Genomic DNA, 13386 nt, shown 5'->3' with positions numbered 1-13386 from the left:
GCTATTGCAGTTCTTTTGTGGTTCCATACGACTTTTGAGATTGTCTAATTCAGTTAAAAATCCCATTGGAATTTTGATAGGGGTTACATTAAATCTGTTGATTGCTTTGGGTAGTATGGACATTTTGGCAATATTGATTCTTCTGATCCAAGAACAAGGATATCTTTCCAATTATTTGTGGCTTCTTCAATTTTTTTTGTCACTGTTATGGCTTTCAGTGTGCAGATCTTTCAGCTCCTTGATCAAATTTATTCCTAAGTAATTTATTCTTTTTGATACTGTTATAACTGAGATTGTTTTCTTGATTTCTTTTTCAGATAGTTTTTTATAAGCATATAAAAGTACTACTAATCTTTGTATGCCAATTTTGTAACCTGCAACTTCACTGATTTTTTTTCAGTTCCAACAGTATTTTGGTGCAGTGTTTGGGGTTTCTACGTATAAGATCTTGTGATCTGCAAACAGAGGCAATTTGACTTCTTTATTTCCAATTATGGTTCTTTTTTTCCAATTATGTTATGGTTTTCAGTGTGCAGATTTTTCAGCTCCTTGATCAAATTTATTCCTAATTTATTCTTTTTGATACTGTTATAACTGAGATTATTTTCTTGATTTCTTTTTCAGACAGTTTTTGGTAAGTATATAAAAGTACCACTAATTTTTGTATGCTGATTTTGTATGCTGCAACTTCACTGATTTTTTTTTTTCAGTGCCAGTAGTATTTTGGTGGAGTGTTTGGGGTTTCCATATATAAGATCTTGTGATCTACAAACAGAGGCAATTTGACTTCTTTTTTTCCAGTTTAGATCCCTTTTCTTTTTCTTCCCTAATTACTCTGCCTAGAATTATCAGTACAATGTTGAATAGATGTGGCCAGAGTGGGCATCATTGTCTTGTTCCTGATCTTACAGGAGAAGTATGCAACTTTTGCCATTGAGTATGATGTTAGTTGTGAGTTTGTCATAGCCTTTATCCTGGTAAGATACATTCCTTCTATATCTAAGCCTCCCAAAGTGCTAGGATTATAGGCTTGAGCCACCGCATCTGGCCCAGAAAGTTTCTATTTCTATGTCTTCAAAGTCACTGTTTAATCTACAGCATAAAGTTTACCATTAATCTCACCTCACATCCAGTGTATTTTATGTGTGACATTTTCATCTTTGGAAGTTTGATTTTGATGTTTTATGTATCTTTCATGTCTCTGTGTAACTTTTTGAACATATGGAATACATTTACAATAACTGTTTTATGTTATTGCCTGCTAATTCTGACATCTATGTCAGTTCTAGGTAACTTTAGACTGATTGTTTTCTCTGCCTTCTGAGTTGTATTTTCTTGTTTTTATTATATGCCTGGTGATTGTTTTTATTTAATGCCAGACATGACTTTACCAGGTTAGGTGCCAGATACTTTTGCATTCTATAAGTATTCATGAGCTTTATTATTATTATTATTATTTTGAGACAGAGTTTCCCTCTTGTTGCCTGGAGTGCAATGGTGAGAACTTGGCTCACTGCAACCTCTGCCTCCTGGGTTCAAGCAATTCTCCTGTCTCAGCCTCCCGAGTAGCTGGGATTATAGGCATGCGCCACCATGCCCAGCTAATTTTGTATTTTTAGTAGAGACGGGATTTCTCCATGTTGGTCAGGCTGGTCTCGAACTCCCAACCTCAGGTGATCTGCCCACCTTGGCCTCCCAAAGTGCTAGGATTACAGGCATGAGCCACCGTGCCCGGCTGAGCTTTTTATTTTTACTGGGACAAATTAAGTTATTCAGGAGCTGTTTGATCATTTTAAGTCTTTTAATATCTTTTAGCAAAAAAACAAAAAGTGTTTAGTCCAGGGCTAATTATTTACCACTGCTGACATAAGACCCTTCAGAATACTCTATCCAATGCTCAGCAAATTATGAGGTTTTCCAGTCTGGCTAGTGGGAACAGGCATTATTTCCAGCCCTGTATATCACTGGGTACTATTCTCTGAAGTCCTTTCAGATAATTCTTTCCCTGTCTTTGGGTAGTTCCCTTATATAATATGCTGATTAACTGAAAATTTGAGGGGTACCTCCTGCAGACTTACAGTGCTTTTTATCATCAACTGTCTTTTCTATGTGCCTTCATCTTTGCATATTCTGGATGTCCTGGAGTCTCCAAGTTCACAACTCTGTCCCCTCACCTCAGTGAACCTCCTGGTTAGGGCTCTGCCTCTCTGCACTCTGCCTTGGAAACTCTGTCCAGGAAGGAAGCTGGACAACTGTAGACCTTACCTCTTCCATTCCCCTTCTCCCAGAGATCATAGTCTCTGGGATACCTGCTGTCTAGTATCTGAGTACATAGCTATTTTTTCATATATTATTTTGAGTTTGTTGTGCTTAAGGCATGAGAGTAAATCTGGTCCTTGTTATTCCATCATAATCCAAAGCAAAAGTCAATAGATCATGACTTTTTAATTTTTAATTCAACTAAGTTAAAAATTTTAAAATCAAAGTTAATTTTACTTCCTAAAAACTAACTTTAGTTCTTTTGAAAAACAGGTCATTTTTAGGTTAATACATTCTGTAGGCATTTTCAAGCTTGTCATAATTATTATTATTATTTTATTATTATTATTATTATTATTATTTTGATACAGAGTTTTGATCTTGTTGCCCAGGCTGGAGTGCAGTGGCACAATCTCGGCTTACCACAATGCCCACTTCCCAGTTTCAAGTGATTCACCTGCCTCAGCCTCCCATGTAGCGGGGATTACAGGCATGTGCCACCACGCCCAGCTAATTTTCTATTTTTAGTAGAGACGGGGTTTTTCTATGTTGGTCAGGCTGGTCTCAAACTCCCAGCCTCAGGTGATCCGCCTGCCTCAGCCTCCCAAAGTGCTGGGATAACAGGCATGAGCCACCGTGCCCAGCTCATAATTATTTTAAATGTAATACTAGTTACGTTATTTTGTTTCATAATTCAAATATTGAAGCTTTATGGGCCTCTTATCTATTGTTTCCACTGGTTCTCAATCAGACTGACTTTTCTCCACTTGTACTTTATACAGTTCATGCTCTGAGCAGCTTTTTCCTTGTAGAATTATTTGGGCAAATTCTTTGACATATGGGTTAAATATGCATTCCTATAAAGATTTTTGTTTCCTTCTTCCAATTTTAGGATCATCGCTAATCCAGGACAATTATTAATCAAAATCATGCTTTGAGGTTATTTTGGCCCAAAACGGTAAAGCTAGTTTGGGAAACAAATCTGCAGGAGTGCTGGCTGGTGGTTGTAAATTCTCAAAAACAGGTTTTGCTGACTCAAAGGCAAATTTCTTTAGAATACTCTTGTGCTGGGGGATGAAACAGATTTTCTTTTCTTACTCTGAGGAAACACATCTTTTGTTTCCCATATTTCATGGGGTACACAAAAGTGTCTCCTCTTATACTCCCTATACAAACAAGTTCTGAGAATTACCTCCTTTGCACTATACCATATGAAGCTGAGAAAAGCAAAGCTAAGATTTTTCCAGATTTGGCAAATGCCCTCAAGATAAAAGCAACTTCCCTTTTTCTAAATCCTGCCCACATTTATATTTTGACCAAAAAGATTATTCCCTTTTTTATATTTCTATACTTTTGGGTGAATTTCACATTTCATCTTTTAGTTGTTTTTGGTAGAAGAGGCAGCTTTAAAACCTAGTTCACCCTATTACTGGAAATGGAATCCCCATTCGCTACTGATTAATTCCTGCCATTAATCTGACACCGAGGTAGATGCTGGAATACAAGTACATCTAGACCAATGCTACTCTCAAAGTGCAGTCTGTGGGCTAGCACTGGTCTGTGGACTGTTTGTTAGCAGCCCACAATAATATACATATAGAAATTGTGAGTGAACTATGCAAGTAAACCTCTACTTTATCTCATCCCAGACTAGTAACAGTCAAGCAAAAGATGAGCATTTATACCATGTCACTGGGTCTGCTAAAAACAGTACGGTTATCAGCTGTTCATACAATAGTTTGAGTAAAATGGCATCTAAATTAGGATGGTTTTTTAGGCTTCTGTGAGCAGTCACATTAAAACTGGTGAATGTATAGATAACTCTCCCTAGGAGCATGTGCAGATAGAACAAAATATTAAAAATTTATATAAAATGTCAGTGTATACATGGATCCTCTGATGTCTTACAGATATGGGTTTTTAATCCTAGCAAGAGACAAAGATAGGGAAAAAGGCTTTCAAGTAATCATTTTACCATCACACAATGCTTCTCCACGTATCTGTGTGTGAAAACTGGGGTAGACAAAAGCTGGACCCCAAAACAAACTGTCAAGGGAATAAGTTGAACTATGTCATTTATTATACACTCAACCAAACCCAGGTGCCTGCAAGGTACTAGATAAAGTTCTAGTCTCAGAACATGATTCTAGGAATTGAAATTTGTCATTCTTTTTCCATCCCTCACCCCTCTACCTCCAGCAACTGAATTCTCTTCCTATGTTGAAGAGTCTTATTAGAAGGCAGGGACTACCTCCTTCTACAAAAGAGAAAAATTCACTTTCCCCAACATTATTGCAGTTAAACACTGCAAGAGGCTTTGGCTGCACAATTTAGATAACCGCATGTGGGCTTCTAATCAGGATGAGATGACACAGAGAGGCTGGGACAGTAAATACTGCATTTTGGTAAAGATGGCTGAGGAGCAGTAGTGGAGCAGTTCTCAGGAGCAGCAGTGATAGCAGTCTTTGCCACAGGGCCCAGTGTCGGCCATCAGGGTATCAGAGGTATATGCAGTAGCATCTGTGCTCAGGAGCAGGGGCAGTGGTTCCTATGAGAGATCTGAATTAGGGTGGCTGTGGATTATGTTCCTGGCTGTGTAGCTTCAAACCTGGTTCTGTGTCCAATGTGGTTTGGCTGTGTCCCCACCCAAATCTCAACTTGAATTGTATCTCCCAGAATTCCCACATGTTGTGGGAGGGACCCAGGGGGAGGTAATTGAATCATGGGGGCCAGTCTTTCCCATGCTATTCTCATGATAGTGAATAAGTCTCCTGAGATCCAATGTGTTTATCAGGGGTTTCGGCATTTGCTTCTTCCTCATTTTCTCTTGCCACCACCATGTAAGAAGTGCCTTTCGCCTCCCACCATGATTCTGAGGCCTCCCCAGCCAAATGGAACTGTAAGTCCAATTAAACCTCTTTTTCTTCCCAGTGTTGGGTATGTCTTTATCAGCAGTGTGAAAACGGACTATGGACTAACACAGTGCCCTTCCCCAAAATAAAATGAATACTAATACCAATATGTACACTCCTTTATGTTTAAATTAGAAAAATTTGCAAGTCATTGTTTGCTCCAAGGAGTGAGTGTGAAATCATTCTGGAGAGTAGTTTCAGAAAGCAGCATTCAGATATTTTTTCATTCTGCTGAGCTGTGAGCCACTTCTCAATCTTCCATCTGGCTATACCCCATGATAGAGAAAATGACATTTATCTCTCAGCATCCTGTCTTATAATTAAAGAAACACATCCTCCTTAAAAATAAATAAATAAATAAATAAATAAAAAACCCAGAATAAAGCAACACTTAAATGTGGGTCTGAGACCCCTCCCCATCCTGGGCATTCTCCAACTACTGATCTCAGTGATATCAAATCTGGCTGAGCACCAGGTTTGCTGTGGGCTTGTTGTAGAATACTCAGGCCTCTCCACAGATGCCCCTGTGTCAGAATGTTGCGCATGGAGTGCAGGAATTGCTTATTAACAAGCCTCACAGGCGAGGCTGATGCATAGCCTAGGAATCCTGGTCTGTGTTCTTGCTACCAAAAGTGGGATCTGAAGACCAGCAGCATCAGCGCCAACAGCAACATTATATAAGTAGGAAATCTCATTCTCGATTCCAGATCAGCTTAGACTTAAGGTGATGTCCAGGTGATTCCTGTCCACAGGAAAGTCTAGAACTCCCTGGTCTATGTACCTTCTAGATGTGGGGTCAGGACTGTGCAGTCTGATCTAGGTGTGTTGTCTGATCAGATCCTTTAGCAACGGAGGCCTAGTGTTCAGTCCTTGTTCCTGTTCTCTTCTACAGCCAATCACTCCCTTGGAGACGTCATTCAGACTCAAGGCTTTAAATAACTTTTATATGACATCACCTCCCAAGTCTATTTCTCCTAAATGTCTCCAGATTCATCTGTCCAACTGCCAACCCGACTACCTCACTGGTATTTCTCAGCGGCATCTCAGATCCCACATCTCCCATAGTGACTGCCTGCGACGTCCCCTCCTCTCATATGCTCCTGCTAGTCTTCTCATTCTCAGCTGATGGCAACTCTTTTTAGTCACAGTCTGACATTTTTGGTATCCTTTACTCTTCTTTCTCATACCCCAGATTTAGTCCATTAGAAAATGCGGTATAAAGTGATTGGAAATAGTAGGAATCCAATCACGTCCCACTATTTCCACTGCTCACACCCCAGTTGAAGTAACCGACATCTCCAGCCTGAAATACTGCACTCATTTCCTACAGTTTTCCCACCTGCCTTGCTCATCGCCGGCCTTTGGATTCTGTTCTCAGCAGAGCAGCTACAGTGATCCTTTTAAAAGAGAAGTTGTGGCATGTCTTTATTCTGCTTAAAACTATCTCATTCAAAATCAAAATCCTTCCCACATACTCGAGCCCTATGCCCACATGATCTGACCAAACCCCTGACCTTATCTCAGTGACTCTCTGCTCTAGCCATACCCGATCCCCTGTTCTTCCCAGAACACACAGACATGATCCTGCCCTGGTACACTGACACTGAAGGTTCCTACTCCCTAGAAAAAACTTCTTCCAGATACCCTCATGACAAATTCCTTTATGTCCTTCAAATATTTCATCAAAGGTCACCTTCCCAACAAGGCCCACGCTGACAACCCCGGCACAATAGCTACCTTCTCTGTCCCACAACCCATACTCTGATCACCTGTTCCACAGCACTTATCACCTTCTAACACTTTCCTCATTTACTCTGCATATATTAGAGTGTATGTACCGTCTGCCTCTTCCCACTGGAACACATGCTCCACAAGGCTAGAGATTTTTCTGATTTTACTTCAATGACTTTCCCCAGATGCAAAAACATTCTGTCATATGTCTGGCAGACAGCAAATGTCGGCTGAATGAATGATCACTGTAGAGCACCTCCTATTCTAAAGGCAGTATCTTTATTAACAGCCTCAGGCCAAATGCGGTTTTGCAGCAACGACAGCACAAGGTCCCCTCACACTGACATCCAGGCCGCCTGTGCTTTTCCCAGCAGTGCTGCTTGTGTGTCCTCCCTCCCTCCCTCCCCGCATCCCTCCTTCACACCAACCCCTCTGCACACTGCAGCATGCAATTATATTTCCCTCTTAGGAAAGAACAATCTTTGACTATGAATCCCAATTTCCAAACAAATATAAATCTAAGTTAGACTTTGCTTTATAGATCCATGAGTTTGCATTAGAGCCAGTGCTAGGATTACTACAACTCAGGGAAGGGAGAGTGGGTAGGAGAGCTGAGCAGAAGAGGAGTTCCACTAGAAAGTTACCTAAGATGAGAACTTGTGGCGTCCCTCTTCTCTGCTAATTTCAGAATCTAGTTCCTTTAAAAAGGTTGGGGAAAAGATAGAAAATACAATCCAAGAAAGAGCCCTGGAAATAGGGTAAAAGCTGCATGGGCTTGAAAATTCATCTCTTAATACCACAGACTTCTGTGTGCAGGGGCTGCCTTCCACCTTGTGGGGTTAATGACAGGAAAAATGACTCCTGCTGCTGTCAGAGATGAGGGACACCCAGGGGAGAAAGAGATCAGAACACAGACACCAGAATAGGAACAGGCATAGTCCTCTACAGAAACAAAGAAACCAAAAATAATGATACAAAATATTAGGGCCAGACCATAGACTGACCCAGCCCATGAAGCCCGACCCAGCCCATGAAGCCCTTGCTGTCCACGGTCCTAGAGACAGGACAAGGCCCAGGCAATGTCTGTGTCCCTGTGATCACAGGTCCTGGTGAAACAAGGTTCTACTGAAGGGACACAAACAATGGAGCAGTGAAGATGACCAACCCAATGAATGACCACATCAAATTCCATGATGAACTGAGCATAGGCTGTCCACACTCAGCTCCTCACAGCCCTCTCTCTCCTGTCTCCATCTACAACAGGCCCAGCACAGCAAAAATGGATTCTGGAAGGCTCTCAGGTTTTACTTCCTCTCTCAAGTTTTAAGAGTCTTGCTCTCCTTTCATTGAACGATCAACCCAACCTCATGGCAAGAATTTGAAAAATTCATATCCAGGTTCTTATTTTGAATAGTGGAGTAAGTGGCAGCTCAGTGAAACTTAAAAGTTAAGACATGAATAGAAATGTCCCAGCCTCACCTCTGCTGAAAAAAAAAACTTGACCGGGGAAGAGAGGACAAGTTAGTGTGGGGTGGTGGTCCTGGTGGCAGTGGTGGACCAGTCGCCCATTTCCTCACATTATGCTAACTGGAACAGACACATAGATATATTCACGTGTCAAGTGCAGATACAGAAGTCAGGAGCTCTTGAAATTACAATGGTGTGTGTCAGAGGAAGGACCTGAAGAAATTTTGTATCTCTCAGTCCCACTCAAGGCAGTTGTCTCAAGCTACAGGAGAAAATAATCATAAACAAATCCAGGGCAGTCACTGTACCTGGTGACACTCTGAACAGCCTACCACATGGTCAAGATGTCTAAATCCAGAGAACCCCTCAACAGAATCATGTCCCCTCTGCCTCACCCCCACCCACTTCAGGCCCCCCCGTGTCTCACCTTTACAAGTATCATGAGATGCATCAGAGTACTGAGCACAATTGCTGCCTGGGGTAGAACAAAAATAGGAACTGGTCAGAGCCCACAGGAGATGTGGCTAAAGGAGGAATCTTGTCTACACTGTCCCAACGATCTCAGGGAGCAGCCCTCTAATCCCCCATACTAACAGGCAGCCCGAGCATAGCTCCTCCTTGTTCCATCTGTGAGAAAAAAACAACCTGTGAGAGGTCAGGGAGGACATGGGGCATGAGGTCCTTAAGGAAACAGCAAATCCTGGACCCCAGGAAAATTTCCAGAACTGTGACTGCAGACCCAGGGCAGGATCAGGAAACATGAGGAAAGCAGGTGTGGGGACTGGACCAACTGCCCTCCTGAGGTCTGTCCTCAGTAGGGATCTTCCCTTGTGACCTGTGACTGCTGGGAGGTCCCCATCACCACAATCATCAAGGTGATAAATTTGTCCTTCGTTTTCACATGTGCTTCACAAAAGAGCAAGTGTTGGCACACAGGGCCCCAGGCTAGGTCGGCCTGTGTGTCGACGGTGCTTCCCAGTGATGAAGCAAGTCACAATTCTACCTGTGGCTTGAAACCCACAGTGGAACAAGAAAACCCAGACCCCACCTCTCACCCCTTCCCTACCTGAGCTTTTCTTCCTCCACATCGCAGCAGCAACCACAGCTCCAGTGACCACAGCTCCAAGGAGAAACAGGCCAGCAACGATGCCCACGATGGGGATGGTGGGCTGAGAAGACGGCTCTGGGAAAGGAGAGGGAGGTGAGGGGTTCTGACCCCCAGGCCTCAGCCCTGCCCTGCCGAAGGTCTCCTGCTTTCCCTGAGAAGAGACAACTTACACCCCTCCTTACCCCATCTCAGGGTGAGGGGCTCTGGCAGCCCCTCATGCTGCACATGGCACATGTATCTCTGCTCCTCTCCGGAAGGCACCACTACAGCCACCCACTTCTGGAAGGTTCCGTCCCCTGCAGGCCTGGTCTCCACAAGCTCCGTGTCCTGGGTCTGGTCCTCCCCATCCTGCTGCCAGGTCAGTGTGATCTCCGCAGGGTAGAGGCCCAGGGCCCAGCACCTCAGGGTGGCCTCATGGTCAGAGACGGGGTGCTGGGTCACATGTGCCTTTGGGGGATCTGAGGGGAAGAGTCAGAAAATTCAGGCACTTTGCGTTCCTCATAGGACACTCCAGCAGCATACATGTGACCATCCTGAGAATGGACAGGACACCTGGGATGGGGAAGGGAGCACAGAACCCAGACACCAGCCTGGACACAGGAATCTGGGATAATCTCCTATTCCTTGGAAAGTTCGAGTCTCTGATGGGGGAGCAGGGACTTCTGGTCCTGACCTGAGTGGAGGCCAAGGCACTCAGAAGAGCTGGAATCGGAGCCATGGACACACTGAGTGTGAGGGAGAGAACAAGGCCTGAGAGGAAAATTCCTGGTGCCCCAGGCTGCTGCAGGGGTCAAAGGGGACCACGGATCAGTATTCCAGGGACTGTCTTCTCCTCCATTTCCCCAGGGACTTCATCCCTTAATTGTCCCAGAGAGCAGGGTGGGCTCTCAGAGTTACTCTCTGGTACAGGATCTGGAAACCCAGGATTCTTCCCATTCAGGACCAGTGGGAGGGCGATATTCTAGCATTGGTCCCATTTTCCTACTCTCCTGGTGGGAGGCCAGCCCGGGAAATCTACAGGAAATGAGGGAGGCGCCCCGTGGCCCCTGGTACCCGCGCGCTGCAGCGTCTCCTTCCCGTTCTCCAGGTGTCTGCGGAGCAACTCCATGCACTTGCCCTCAGGTAGGCCCTGACCTGCTCTGAGTATTTGTCCGCTTCCCACTTGTGCTGGGAGATCTGAGCCGCTGTGTTCGCCGCGGTCCAGGAGCGCAGGTCCTCGTTCAGGGCGATGTAATCCTTGCCATCGTAGGCGAACTGTTCATACCTGCGGAGGAGGCGCCTGTCGGGCCCACGTCGCAGCCATGCTTCCTCTGGATGGTGTGAGAACCATGGCCTCGCCCCCGCCGTCAGCCCCGAACACCGAGCCCCGCTCCCGCCCCGACCAACCCGCGGGGATTTTGGCCTAAACTGAAATTAAACCGGGTAAAGGCGCCCGAGTTTCTTCCCTGGTCGAGGGTCTGGGCAGGTCCCGCAGCCTCGGGGTGGATCTCAGACCGGAGACTCAGACCCGGGACCTGGGCTGTCCGTGGGGGATGGGGAGGGATCGTGACCTGCGCCCCGGGCCAGGGTCACTCACCGGCCTCGCTCTGGTTGTAATAGCGGAGCAGCGTCCGCAGGTTCACTAGGTAAATCTGCGCGTGGCCCTTGGCGTTCCGTGTCTCCTGGTCCCAATACTCCAGCCCCTCCTGCTCCACCCACGGCGCCCGCCGCTCCATCCTCGGACTCACGGAGTCGTTGTCGAACCGCACGAACTCTGTGTCGTCCACGTAGCCCACGGCGATAAACCGGGGCTCCCCGCGGCCGGGCTGGGACACTGCGGTGCTGAAATACCTCAAGGAGTGGGAGCCTGGAGGCGAGGAGAGGCTGAGACCCGCCCGACCCTCCTCCCGGCGCGGCTCCCCGGGCCGGGCGGGCCACTCGCTTCTCCCCGCAGAGGCCCTTTCCCTCCCGACCCCGCCCGCACTCACCGGCCCAGGTCTCGGTCAGGGCCAGGGCCCCCAAGAGCAGCAGGAGGAGGGTTCGGGGAGCCATGACCCCCATCCTCGGCGTTTGGGGAGAATCTGAGCGCGGGTGGGTGCGCCGGGACTGTAGTGCCGGGATCGTAGTGCCGGGATCGCGGCGAAGCTGATTGGCTTCTCTAAAAACCCGGCACCCAATGGGAGTGAGAAGTGGGATTATGTCACAAGTATCCAGGAAGAAGGTTGGGAGAACCAAAACTCAGGGGAGTGGGCAATCCCCAACCCTGTGACTCCCCAGTGCAGTCATCGCTCTTGGGGCCTGAGACCCAGAGAGCCACGCCTGGGGCCTGGGACTTTGTCCTGACCTCTCTTTTCCTACGCCAGCCTCTTTGTCACACTGACTGCCTGAGTCCTGGTCAAGGATCTGTCTGTGGAAACTAGGGAGAGAACCCCCAGGCTGGGCCCAGCCCCTTCCCATTCACGCTCATCCTGGAATCCTCGTCCGTGAACTGGACTTCCGACTCCTTACCTCTCCCCTTGGACTATCCTAGAAGAAAACTCACCCCAGGGAACTTTGATGCCAGAGAGTGAGCTCGCCTTGCGAATGGCGGTGTAGAGAAAGGGGTTTTCTCTTTAAACCTGGTGAAGCTGTGGCTGAAGGCACAAGATAGAGATTCTCATAGTGACCAGGTTTTTGTTTGTTTGTTTATTAATACAGTGGTTAGCACAATCTAACCCCTGAATGATCAGGATTCTAATCTGTAAAAGACCTGATTTTGCCTGCTTCATACATAAGTGTATCCAAACAGCATTGCAATTCGAGTCACAAAGCTTCTAAGTTTACTTTCCCAGACTGTGGATCCATGACTCTGGGTTGTTACATTTAAAATTATCTTCATTCCATAGCCCGAGTTTCCCTGTGTGAGTCCAGGACATCTCAATACAAAGAAGCAGGATTTGTTACTGTATATTGTAACAAGGAGCCTCAAAATTGCACTGAAGTCAAAATGCCTATCATCAATGCTTAAGCACTGCTTGTTTTTATGAATTATGCACATCTAAGCAGTGTGCACATTTTATTTGCATACTTGGTATTTTTTTACTCTTATGTTTTTAATCATGAGGAGGCCATTAGTTTTTGGCAGTCCCACAAAATGTATTAAATACCGAATGCATGCCAAGAACCCCCTGCTAGGCTCCTCCACTGCTTTAGAGTCCTTTCCCCTGCTCCTTTTCCTCACTTCCTGCCTCTCCAGCCCTTCTCTCTGCCCCTCTCATCCCTCACACCCTCCCCTCCCCTTAGTCCCTGCCACCCTGTCACCCCTGAATTGTGGCACTAACACTGTCCCTCACTTCCTGCCCATGTCTGTTCTCCCCACAGTGCTCAGCAGTCCTGCTAATGTGACTCAGGTCGTGTCATTTCTTCACTTACAATGGTTGGGTTTTGGTCTACCATTTTGCTATATGTTTTCAATTTGTCTCGTATCTTTTTGTTTCTATTCCTCCTTTCCTACTTTCTTATGTGTTAAGTAAACATTTTTTAGTTTATGGTTTTAATTCTAGTGGCTTTTAGGTATATTTCTTTACACTAATTTTTTATTGTTGTAAGAATTGAAACCCGATTCCTTGACTTTTCATGGTGAAGTTCAGGTAATATTAAGCTGCATCCAGCAAAATAAAGGACACTTGTAACAGTGTAGTTTCATTTAACCTACCATTATGTTATTATTGTTGTATATATTACATCAATATACTTTATAAACTCAATAATACAGTAATACTTTTTGTTTTAAGCATTCATATTGTCATTAAGAAAATGAGTGTGTATGTGATCTGTGTATGTGCATAATTTCTGTTGTTAATTATCCCTTTCTATATATCTAGGTCACCATCTAGTATCATTTCCCTTCAGCCTGAAGAACTTCCTTCAAAATTATACGTAGTACAAGAT

The 13386-nt window shown here is 45.3% G+C and overlaps 1 pseudogene; it reads right to left on the bottom strand.

Annotated features, from left to right (window-relative positions):
- Nucleotides 1–4317: 4317 nt before the first annotated feature.
- Nucleotides 4318–11599, bottom strand: LOC100612040 (patr class I histocompatibility antigen, CH28 alpha chain-like; annotated as a pseudogene).
- Nucleotides 11600–13386: the final 1787 nt, after the last annotated feature.

This window comes from Pan troglodytes, chromosome 5 (assembly GCF_028858775.2).
Source record: "Pan troglodytes isolate AG18354 chromosome 5, NHGRI_mPanTro3-v2.0_pri, whole genome shotgun sequence".
Taxonomy (NCBI): Eukaryota; Metazoa; Chordata; class Mammalia; order Primates; family Hominidae; genus Pan; species Pan troglodytes.
The sequence above is the reverse complement of the archived record's forward strand: the minus strand, read 5'-3'. Positions and strand labels throughout refer to the sequence as shown.